This window comes from Lathamus discolor, chromosome 5, assembly GCF_037157495.1.
Source record: "Lathamus discolor isolate bLatDis1 chromosome 5, bLatDis1.hap1, whole genome shotgun sequence".
Taxonomy (NCBI): domain Eukaryota; kingdom Metazoa; phylum Chordata; class Aves; order Psittaciformes; family Psittacidae; genus Lathamus; species Lathamus discolor.
In genome coordinates, this window is record NC_088888.1 from 35,729,182 (window position 1) to 35,741,479 (window position 12,298).

Here is a 12,298-nt window from a genome sequence, read left to right on the forward strand (position 1 = left end):
AAGGCAAGCTTAAAGCAGCATTTCTGTTGAATGCTAGTAGCAACTGATATTGAGCCAACAAAAATTGACCAACCTGAGGTGGAACTATTTTGAATCACCACCAAAAACTGGACAATTATGGCTAAACCCTATTAAAAAACAAACCACTTTTAACAAGGAGGTGTTCCTGCCCCTAATAACACAGAAACCAGCCTAGTCAAGTTTCAGAAAATTGTTTTCAACTACAAATTGAAGCTTATGCTACAGATTAGCAGGCACAACTCCTCAGCTGGAATTGCTTTAACTTATCTTCTGCTTTACATTTTAGTATAATAAAAAATTTTTACACCTTCCAATTTATTTCAGCCTTTCCAGAGCATTATACTTTTACAACTTCCAATTTCCAAGGGGCCTACCATTCCATACAAGGCGCTGCTTTAAATTCTCACATACTACTTCTGAGAAGAAAGAATAATAGAACTATGTCAGAAAGATTCTTTATTATTAAGTTTACCTCAGTTAATAAAACCAAAGTCACCATAAGCTGCTTGCACCCATTTGACAGATACAAGCACTGGTAAAATATTATTTACTGTCATGTGTTTCAGGCATCATGGAATTACAGTATTTTCTTTCACTGTCTCACACAACAAAGACTCTTGATACTGGTTGAAATGTGGCCTCTATATCACAGGCTGTCCCAGTGATCTTTCATCCCTCTGTTACTGGAGTTTGTTAACACTAGAATTGTCAAAGTAGAAGATACCTGAAACCCTACTTATACTGGAGAAAATTATTTCTACTGTTTTCTGTTCTCTGCTCCGTTTCATCTTTCGGCTTCGTTTTTGTCCCTGGTCCCACATCTGGGCCGTGGAGAGTTGGGATGCAAGAGAGTTTTTCCAGTATCTCAAGAGCAGGTATTCAATGGTTTCTTTACTGTGCTATTAAAACATTTATCAAGAGAATATGACCATTAACTTCTTCACTTCTATAGCATGACACATATCTCCTCTTTACACTATCTACTCTTATGCAGGGATTCAGGGTCATTCCCTCTGGCCTATATCCTGCCACCACATCACCACTAGGGCAAAAAAGGTCTCAGAAAAGTCACATACACATTTGTTCATTTCCAGTACACAAATCTGTGATCCCATTATGTATAGTGCAGAGCAACTCTCCCTTCACCTAGGCAGATCACAGAGTATACTGGAAGAAAAATGGAGTATGGCTAGACAATCAGTAACTACATACGTCTACAAGCCAAACTGCCAGTGCAAGAAAGCAGAAGAGTTGAGACCAGTGTCACAGTCTGGTGATGGGGAACACTCCATTGGAGGAAAAGCTGACAACAGATGTACTTAGGCTGAGGCATAAAGATTAATTATCGAATCTGGCTCACAGCCTTTTAAACACTAATGGGAAATGCTCTAATCTACATTTCACAATACAGTGCACAGCTGTGGATTGTCTTTGGTCAGAAGCCACTGTCTGATTAATCTGAGCAAGGCATAGGAGTGATCTCCAATCTCTCTTTTCATTACTTTTTTTTTTTTTATTTGGGCCAGTTTAAAACTAGGAAAGTTTCCTTGCAGTCCTGTAGAGACATCCTTGACAAACAGGCTGCACACTAAAGCATAGATCATAACTATGCTAAGCCTATTTTTACTTTGCCCTACTATAACTTTTCCTACCACAGCTGAAGACTCATAAACTGCTTCTTTTCTATGGAGAGAAACTCCATCCTACTTTGTAAGGTCAGGTTGGAGTCTGTGCACTAGGGAAAGAAAAAACCTTCAAGTTCATGGATTTGGATTACTTGAAGTTTTCAACCTTTCTTCAATTTATAGACCCTTTCAGTTTTCCTTTCAATGCTATATATCCTCCACTGAAACTAGATATTTAAACATACTGACAACAGGCTTTTATTCTGTTATTTTTTGTGGACCCCTTATAACTGGTGAAAACTACTGCTTCAGAATCTAAAATTAAATAAGCTCAAGCCTGCTCACAGAACAGGAGAGTAACAACTCATCCTGGGGGGCTAAGGGCCAAAAAGTCCTGAAAAACAGGCAGAAGAGAAAAGACTGATACTAGACATCGCCGTTTTGCTTGGAAAAGCCTAGTGCAGACTATAGCTTTGAAAGGCAATTTCTTTATCCTGCATCTGGTTACTGTAAGTTGTTAGAACAGAATAGAAATAAAATGGTCTGACTTCCCCGCTGCTGGCATGGGAGGTCTGTGAACAAACTGTGGAGAAGTGCACTCTAAAGTGGCTCTGCGCTTAGGGCTTCATGCTGTTGAAAAATGTGCTGATTTACAGTGATTTATGTAGGCATGCTCCTTCTTTCTGATAGCTGCATGAAGTGCAGATGTGAAAGTCTCCAAGTTAGGAATATTTTGTTCCCTCCAGGCTTGTCTACAATGGGAAAATGAGTTAGACAATAGTAACACATATGTGTGTGTATATACATATATTCATGTGTATATATGCACAAACACACACCATTGTGTATATATATCCACACATGCAGGCTATAATTTGTAAAGTCATATTCCCATGCATATTTCAAAGGCAATGATGTTTAAATATCAACATGTTACAGTCTGCCTTAGAGTACTGTAACCAGCTAATCTGTCTCAGTTAAAGTGCTTTATTAAAACACCACTCATTTTTTCAGTATTTTTCATCACTCTTCTGCCAAGGAATGAAGCAGAAGGTACATTTATACAACAAACCCTATTCTCATCCCAATGCCATAAAAAGCATTCAACCATAGTGCTGAAATATATGGAAAACCTAATTTCTCCTTATAGAATCATAGAATAGTTAGGGTTGGAAAGGACCCTAAGATCATCTAGTTCCAACCCCCCTGCCATGGGCAGGGACACCTCACACTAAACCATCCCACCCAAGGTTTCGTCCAACCTGGCCTTGAACACTGCCAGCGATGGAGCACTTACAACCTCCCTGGGCAACCCATTACAGTGCCTCACCACCCTAACAGGAAAGAATTTCCTCCTTATATCCAATCTAAACTTCCCCTGTTTCAGTTTTAACCCGTTACCCCTTGTTCTGTCACTACAGTCCCTGACGAGTCCCTCCCCAGCATCCCTATAGGCCCCCTTCAGGTACTGGAAGGCTGCTATGAGGTCTCCACACAGCCTTCTCTTCTCCAGGCTGAACAGCCCCAACTTTCTCAGCCTATATTCATCCTTGTTATTGGCTTACTTAGGACAGTCCAATAGATACATTAAAAATGAAAACCCTTCATAACTAGTGTACTTAACCTATCTTTAACAGATTAGTTCACCTTGTGCTATCCCACTGAAGCAAAACAGTCTTTCACGACTATTCCAGGACAAGCCCAGAGCCATTTACTTCAAACTGTAACCTGCTCCTTTGTCCAGACAAACCAGACATCATTATTAAAGTTAAGCTTGCATGGAAGCATTTATACAGAAAGACATCACACACAGGACTAAGCAAATAGTATACTGATGAGCTAGAATGTGCCCACTCCCACTACTGTAGTAGGCAAGGCAGTTTGCACTTACAAGAACCTCAAAACATTTCTGTGCTTCTTCTCAATGATAAATGTTCTTGGTGTAAATCAGAATCGTTCCATTATATTTCACTAGCAGACAAGTGAGCAGTCTACTGACTTCAGTGAGGTTATCTCGGTCATCTGAAAATTAACATTTGTTCTTGAAAGTTTATTTGTCCCTGTTCACACAAAATAGTAAATATTCCAGCCACAATACTGCAGCACTCTCCAGGGCAGCAAGCCATGATCATGATTTCATAATGTGGGGCTAGCTGCACAGATTAGAGAAATTAGAAACTCGCACCTTTAGGGTAAGATTCACTCGACTTAGGAGAAGATTGATTGCATCCTAGTAATGTATCTTCCACATTATGAACTGGAGAGTAAACAGCTCTCCAGCAAATGGTTGAAGTCCTATGAGATTAACCCAGCCCATAGGAGCAAAGGAAAACAAAGAGGAAGAAACATTCTAAGGGCCAGATTCCAAACAACTGAAACAGAAGCAGGGTCTAGGTTTCAAAAATAATCTTATCAAAGATCTCCAGTAAGCACCTGTGCATCTACAGGGGCACACAGGAGAGCTGTCTCTAATGCCCGCTGAGACACTGCTTCATTGAAGTGCAGTCATACCTACTGAAGGGCTATTTTCTTGAATAGCATTCTAGGATCTGGTTCAATACCTACTAAGGTAAATACACAGACTTCAACAGGAGCAGGTTTGGGCTCCTATTGAGTAGCACTCAGGCCTGGAGAACTACCCTTTCAGGAGCAGCTTTCACTGATTCATTTGAATGCTCTTACAATATAGTCTTTGGAAGCACAAAACACTCACTCTAAATGAGTCATGCCAGAAGCTGTAAAGTCTAAGCATCAAAAACAATGTATGAAAAACTTGTTGGCAATCACCCCATATAGCTAAAAATGAACTAATGGTCTTAACTTTCAAGAGATGATAAAGACTGTCAATGACACTAAAACTAAACATTTCTGCAAACTGAACCTAACGAATTCACTATAGGTGAAGACAGCCCACATATTTAATACTGTAGATATATAGAAGTAATAAAAGTGAACCACAGCAAGAACAAATAAACTGCAACATTTTTTCCCCCTTATAAAAAAAGTTTACCTGGGTTTTCAGGGATTAAAAAAAAAGTTCCTGTGATTTTTATTATAATTATTTTGAGCTCTAGTTTAACTTTATTTTTTTAACTTAGATGGGATTTGGTTTTATTTCATTTTGTACCATCAAAAAGCTTTAATGGTGTCCGTTAAAATGTGTCCATTGTCCATGGTATCCATTAGGTATCAGCTTGCTGTATGTGTTGCCTGAACATAAAACTGCAGATTGGGAAGTAAAACATGTCATTCTTAAATGGAGTGCTGAAAGCAGCACTGCTAAAAATGTGGTAAAGAAAACAAAAAAAAAAGACCTCTTATTAGAAATGCGTTGTACTTCACATGTATGTACAAAACAATCTACCATAAATTTATACGGAAACTCAAATTGAACACTTTCTTATCTGAAAGTGTTCTGTTCTGCATATACCACAATCCACTAGTTTCTACACATGTCACGCGTCCAATGTTCTGCATTTTTCCCAAGTCGCTGGTAACTTCATGCCCTTCATTCTTGTGGTATTGTTATTCATAATCTTTTCTTTGGCGGGTTACTGTCATTTATAGTGTTTCTTCTCAGTTGCCAGAAGTCACACAGGGAGAAAATAAACAGAGAAACAGTGGGATGCATTGTCTATGTATTGAATTATCCTTTAGTTTACTTAAGCTTTTCATGAGTACTGACCCAACTTTCAGAATACAAGCATGCTAGTACAACTGTCCTGTTAGCCAGTTTCCTCACATGCAGCTAATCTGTCTGGTTGGTGTCTTTAATAACCACAGCTATGATTTGGGAACAGATATATTTTACTTTTTAATCTTGTTCAAAGGCTGCTCACATGAAAAATATTTTGGCTTCTAAAATGTTGAAATGCTATTTTAAAATACAAATAAAATCTAATCCAGATCAACATTTATATATCTATTTTAGGATTAAAGAATAGCAACACATACCCTTAAAGTGCCTGACGTAGCTTAAAACAATAAAACTAAAACCAATAATGTATAACTCAAAATAAGATGCATTAGGTTGGACCTTTGTCACAAAGGCCAAAAATGTCTTCACCCACTGGTACAGCACATAGCACGTGCGAAACCTGGAAAATGAGCTTCTTGATGCTCTCAGTTGTGTCCAGGGTAAGGTATTGCCATCCTCATTGTTCCCTGGAATCAAGAAAGGAAGACCCCCTTCTCAGCTCACCTCTGCTCTCTTTTCACCACATGTCCAAGCAGCCACCAGCAGTCCATACCAGTCCAGCACCAATTACACTGGGGGATGTTAGAAAGACAACTTCATAAAGAATCCCTTACCTCAGTGAAAAGGAAGTAATTTATTAAAGGAATAGGGAGACCCCCTCAAATGCTAAAGTGAAACAGTAGTGGATGTTGTGTTACAGACTTTTTGGGAACAATCTCCCTTTGTGGGGGGACAGAAAGGCTTGCTGAACAGGGTTTTTCTATATCTGAGTTTCTATGCAACTCTAATGCCTATCACGATCAGCAGGCAACTGGCCACTCTCCATATGGCTGGTTGCCTTCCCTTTCTGGGGAACTGAAGAACACTGAGGGCATCTCAAATGACGAAGACACAGTATGAGACAATATCACAACAGAGCATTTCTTTTTATAATTTAAATCAAGTAAGCAACTGATTCACGCAGGGCAGAAACCCGATAAGACATCAAAGGTCTAATCCCCAACCCATAAAGCTAACTTGCTGACAATAACTGCAGAGCTCTAACTCTCTTACATTTATCACTGCCATCAGCTTCTTCAGAACAAAGTATCTTGGAAGGAAGGCAGGCAGGCAGCTGAGTCTGGGAGGCAGATTTTGCTCTTGTTAAACTGTTGATCTTAAAGCATGTTGCTAGGTTTAAATACTGTCATCTTTAAAAGGAGAAATCATGCTAAAAGTGAACAGCTAAACAGTACACATTTGGAACATGCAGGGTTCAACAAGCCAGCCAGAAAAAAGAAAAAAATAAAAAACAAAAAACAAACATTTCCACAGGGACACAAGAACCTGCCTGTGGTTTTCTCAAACCACTGGCAGTTCTACTTCCTCCAACTTTGGGGTTTTTTGGAACTCTTGTATGTTTGTTTATATGTTGGGCAAAACCCATTTTTTCTTTAATTTAAACCATTGTTTTCCAAGGAAAAAAAGTCACTAGGAAGCCATTTATTTCTAATTATCATGAAGACATTTACAAAAGAAAAATCCTTAAAACACGAAAACCAAAATTTTTCATCTGTATCTAGAAGTGGATGGGGGAGGCCAACAAACCATGATCCAACCAGGCAATTTACCAGAATAAAAAATAAGTTTTTCCAAGTTCTGTGTCACATCTTGAGTGGCCTCTGCCTTCTTTGTAGCAGAACACATCTACCTTGCTGTTCTTTGCCTTCTACACACCAACTGACCAGTAGCTTTTAAATCTGTCCTAAAAGATTACCCAGCGATAACAGAGAATGTTAAAGAATCTTCATACTAGCAGTACAACACATTAGTCACTTTCCACTGTGGACACTTACGTATGAGCTTTCTTGATAGCAAGAGGAATTGTTAGGGGTAAAAGACCTGATGGAGAAGTTGCAGAGTTTCCATTTGACTTCATGAGCAAAGGCCACACCACAGTATGTGCTGTATCAAAAATAATCCCCAAAGAAGCTGTATTGACGATAGTCACACATACTGTATTGTGGACAGAGAATCAACAATGGAAGAGAATACTGCACTCCAGAAGTAAAAGAAAAGAACAGTGTTGTTTCTAAATGCAGTGGAGCTGAGAACACAAAGAAGATTATATCAGTCAATTTGAATCCTTGGATAAAAATCATCTATATCAACGATTTTGAGGGCGTTTTTTGAAATGGGATGCAAACAGAACCAATTCTACACACCTAGGGAAGACTAGACACTCTGTTTAGTGATAAAACTTTCCTAAATACTTTGAAAATACAACAGATTTAAAGAAAAAAACAGTTCTAAAGAACAGGTATTTCATTCTAATCAGACTTTCTTGTACCTCACAATGTGAAAAAAATTGAAGTCCGGCAAATTCCAGCTTTTAGCAAGAACTTATCTAAACATCATATTTCTACGACCCAAGACTAAAGATTTCTAGAGTCCAAAGTCTCTGATGCAATATTTTATATTTGCGGCTTCTAATCACACTGAAACAATCTGAGAATCTTATCCTCGCAGTTTATTTTTATTGGAAGCATGTAATTACTCCATGTTACAGATGCTGTTTATATACAGTAGAACTGACCAACAAAATATGGACAGGGTGGCACCTATGAAATGTTTTCCTATTTGATTGTGGAAAATAGCTCACTGATAAGAGTTCTGCATGGATTCATTGCATGCATTTGGAAGAATATTTAACAGAGCCCATCCCCTTTTTAACAGATATACCCACCCCACCAATTCCATATCCTTTTCCTGTGTACAAGTTGTCTTTCTTGGAGTCTCTGACCCAGCTTTCGAAAACCATATTTTGTCTTTTGGTGTTTGTGAGCTCAAGCAGAGCAACCATAGGCACAGCTTTGTTTCTCTGTTGTGTGTAGTGGCCTGGAAAGACAGCAGCTTTCCAGAAGAGGAAGAAAAGTAATACTGGAGTTGTTGTTAAAGAAGCCCAAATATTGCTCCCTGCCCTCTGCCTCACAGACAGGAGGAAGAGTAGATACCACAACAGATGCTGAGGCATTCTCACCTCCCCTTGCTTTGCTGCCCTAGGAAAAGGATGATTAAGTGACTGGTCTAAGGGCAACTGCTCATTCACCTCTCTTTCCTACAGGGAGAGGTTGGCCAAACACCTAAGCAGAATTATATGCTGCCCACCACAGGCAATGGAATCTCTCTGTAGATAATGCTTGATCACATTAAAAAGCAATCTGGATAAATATGACAGATGTCACTCTAAACATTCAGCCAAGAATATGGCTTGGGCTAGATGAACAAGAGGATTTTTCAGGCTCCTTGGCAGATGTAGCTCATTGTTTAACTGCTCAGAAACCAAAACAAAGGTTTTACGTAAATTCATCATTCCCACTTACTACTGAAGAAGCCTTCTAGTTGAGATGCAGTCTTGAGGACCTAAAAAAACTGTCCCCAGTCAGATCTAGCACAGGTTGCCTTTGATACCTGGACCTGATTTCTGTCATCACACAGTCTGCCACTTGACCTTTTGGATGTCATCCACTAGGCTGATATCCCTAACCACCTCTTTCAGCACCTGATGGTCAGGCCTTCCTGATTTATTAAAGCTCCCCAAAGTCCACCACTACTGTGATGTACATCACACCTAAAGCTAGAACTTCTTCAGAGCAACATCAATAGCCAGTTATGACACATTTGCCATGGGTGTGCTGTCACCGGCTTGCTGTCAGCCTCTCAAGTAGGGAAGTATGGTCAGCTGCAAAACTGTCTGACAGAAAGAGGTGCCAAAGTATCACAGACAAATTGCTCCAATTACTTTGTGGCATTTTCCCATTATTGAGACAATCCATAGAAAATGGCCACACCTTTAAATAATTATTTTGGATTTTTAGAAAGTTAAAAATCTAAGTCCTCCACAGCTGCAGTTCATACCCAAATGCACGTCCTCCTCACAACTTGCTTCTAAAGATGAGAAATTCCACTAGCATCAGTTTACAGCCAGTGAATTTAGTCACAGAGATGTGGTGGCTTGTCCAAAGTCACAGAGGAAGTCTGTGGCAATGTGGGGAATTAAATGCCAGAAACTAATTCCTGTTTTTTAACCACATGGCTCATCCTTCCAAATGTTCTTTCCTACAAAGATTTAGTCATGGCTGAAACAAGCCTGGCTATTTAACAAAGCAAGGACAGAGCAAGAGAAGCTGTATGAATCCTTCAAAACTGGCATGTGGGTTTTCTTGTTAAAAGCATTTGAGGATGTTTTGTAAACTAAATTATGACCTTCTTTGTTTCCATTAAAATAAAAATCTTCACTAAAGGTCATTTTTAATGACATCTAGAACGGTGTTCCAAGGCAAAAGCATGGGCTGAGCTGTTTTGGCTCAGCATGCCGTTAATTCTCTCAAGTTTTGAGAAACAGTGTGGTACTGATTGGGTTTTTAGCTCTTTTAGGGCAAGTCCCAAATTCAAAGTCTCACACAGTTCTTGTCTACTTCTGAGCCCTGAAGTACCTAGTATCTCCTCCTAGAAGGAGGAGAACAATACATTTAATTTGCAAGGGATATATACCTGTAACATACCTTCCTTAAAAGAACCAAATCTACCTAAAAATTAAGACAATATTTGGCATCAGAAGCCTTTATAGCTATAATGAACTGACTAAACAGACAAGCCATTTTATCTCTTGATGCTTCTTTAGTCCTCACCCGAAAAATAAGAACTATTTGTCTTCGTAAAGCAGTTTATAAGCCACGAATGAAAAATACAATATAACAGCAAAACATTAAGTAAAATGCTAAAGCCAAAAGATCATGCTCTGAACAAGGCCACAGATTTGACCTTCACTTTAGCTCTCTTGGGTTTATTTATTGCTGACCATGGATTACTTGGGTTTTCTATGATAGCTTAGCAGTGTTTTATTTAGCTATGGGGCTTTTAGCTTTAAGAAAACTTCAGTTTTTCAGATACTTCTTTGATGTAGCTGTCAGACATGTAGAAATAATGATGGCATTGTTGTCATATGCATCAAAACACAAAATAGCTAAGATATATTAATGTTTCTAAAGCAAATTGATACTGTTAAGGCAAAGGATATTTTTCAAGGTTTTTGTAAACATTGTTTCTTACCAAAAATTTATCTAAAAGCTATACCATAAGGCTGCTCAACGGCAATGTTTCAAACAAATTACAGGTCTACCTGAGAAAAATAAAAAAATACTCCAACCATGAAGGATATGTTCGTTATCATGGCTTCCATACCCAAACACTTCAATCTTTTTTTTTTTTTCCCCTATTTGGAAAAGCAGAGAGGATTAGCACAACAAGGCGTTGATACCATGATTTATCTGTTGCATACCATGCTTTTAATATCACAGCATCTATCAGATAGTCAAAATAAGTGACAGTGGAAAGTTTTGGGCACAGACTATGCAAGACATATGTCTGTTAGCTAGTCCAAGAGGAATGAAGCTGTAAATTGGCTAACTTTTTGCCCTCCTTGCACTAAAAGTTTAAGGATTCTGTACTCTGCTTGAAGTTGAGAATGTTTTGTTTCTGTAAAATATTGTTGAACCACAAGAGAATCCAAGCTCACTAAATATGGAGCAAGAGATGTTTTTGTATATCAGCCCAAAATATTCTGTTACTGATTCATTGGTAACTTATGACTGGTTTGGATATAATCTTAACCAACCATCATTGGTTTTGGGAGGTGAAATGACATGAGTCAACTGAAATTAATATGATAAAGAACAGCTCACTCTTACTGCTTAAGTAAGTCCAGTCAAAGCTTTGCTTCTTGCAACAGTGTTCCAGTCCCAACCTTTGAGAAAAGGCAAATACAAAGAGGCATAGTCAACTCCATTTATCATACATTTCCTTTCTCCCTAGCTCAAAAGCCTAAGAGTCTTGTACAGATGGAAATCAAATGTAACACCGTGTTTTCACGTGCACGGAACACCCAAGGGAACAACAGACAAATGCAGAGGTTTTTTCATATGATAGCTATATTGCATACAGAGCTTCGTAAATTGTTGCTGCCCATTACTAACTATTCCTCTTTCTTCTTCCTATTTCTAAGCCTAAAAATCATGTCAACCAAAAGATATTCCAAGCTTTTTCAGCAAGGCCGACACAACCTTGTACAAGAATCCAACCAAGATTTTGTTCTTTGGCTATAAAGTAAAAAGCCCACCCAGAAAATGTTAAAACTTAGAACTCTGGAAGCAACAGAAAACTACTTAAAATAGAGAAAAATGCTACAAATAGATGTGAACACTGATTTTTATGACTATATCTAACAATCCCTGCAGAAGCAACACAGACAAGCATAATGTTTGAAGCTGAATCTTGAACTCCAGATAAAGGAGCAGGTGACCTGGTGCTGCCAATAGAAATGACATGGATTCCAGAAGTTATCTACTGTTAGGCATATATAAAATTCCAGTAGAAAGAGTGACTGATAAGTGTGGGGGAAACATGATTCTCAGCAATGAACAGTCTGCTGATTTAAACCTTTAAGCCCTAACTTGGATTTTCTTAGTTGTCAGTGTGAGAGAATATACATCATTATCTAACAACTGTAAAAGTGCCTAGCTTTAAAATTTTAAAGCTGTGTTTCCACAATCACTCTGTAGGTTGCCTTTTACATTTGAGTTTTCCCCAGTTCTGTTCTCCATTTATGAAAGCTGAACACTTTTCATATAAAGTTGTGTTTTTGCACAGCATAAACAGTTTATTGGTTTGAATGTGATTCGCCTCTGATGAATCACATATGATGTATCATGGATATCATAAACTAGGGCCAAAACAGACTTGTTTTTTCTATATCTGCTTAAGCTGCTCTTAAGAGACTGATAAAACAACTGATAACTGCTACAAAATTTGCTTATGTCCTCAAAAGGCTTTAATTACTAATTTATTTTATGTACACAAAAAGAAGATCCCTTCTGTTCCTTAAAGGATTCACACTGTCTGCAAGCTCTGAAATACT

General features: G+C 38.4%; 1 protein-coding gene across 3 annotated transcripts in view; it reads right to left on the reverse strand.

Annotated features, from left to right (window-relative positions):
• The window catches only part of SMOC2 (SPARC related modular calcium binding 2), a 145,926-nt gene that overhangs the window by 103,239 nt on the left and 30,389 nt on the right, over positions 1-12,298 (reverse strand). The window lies entirely within an intron of this gene.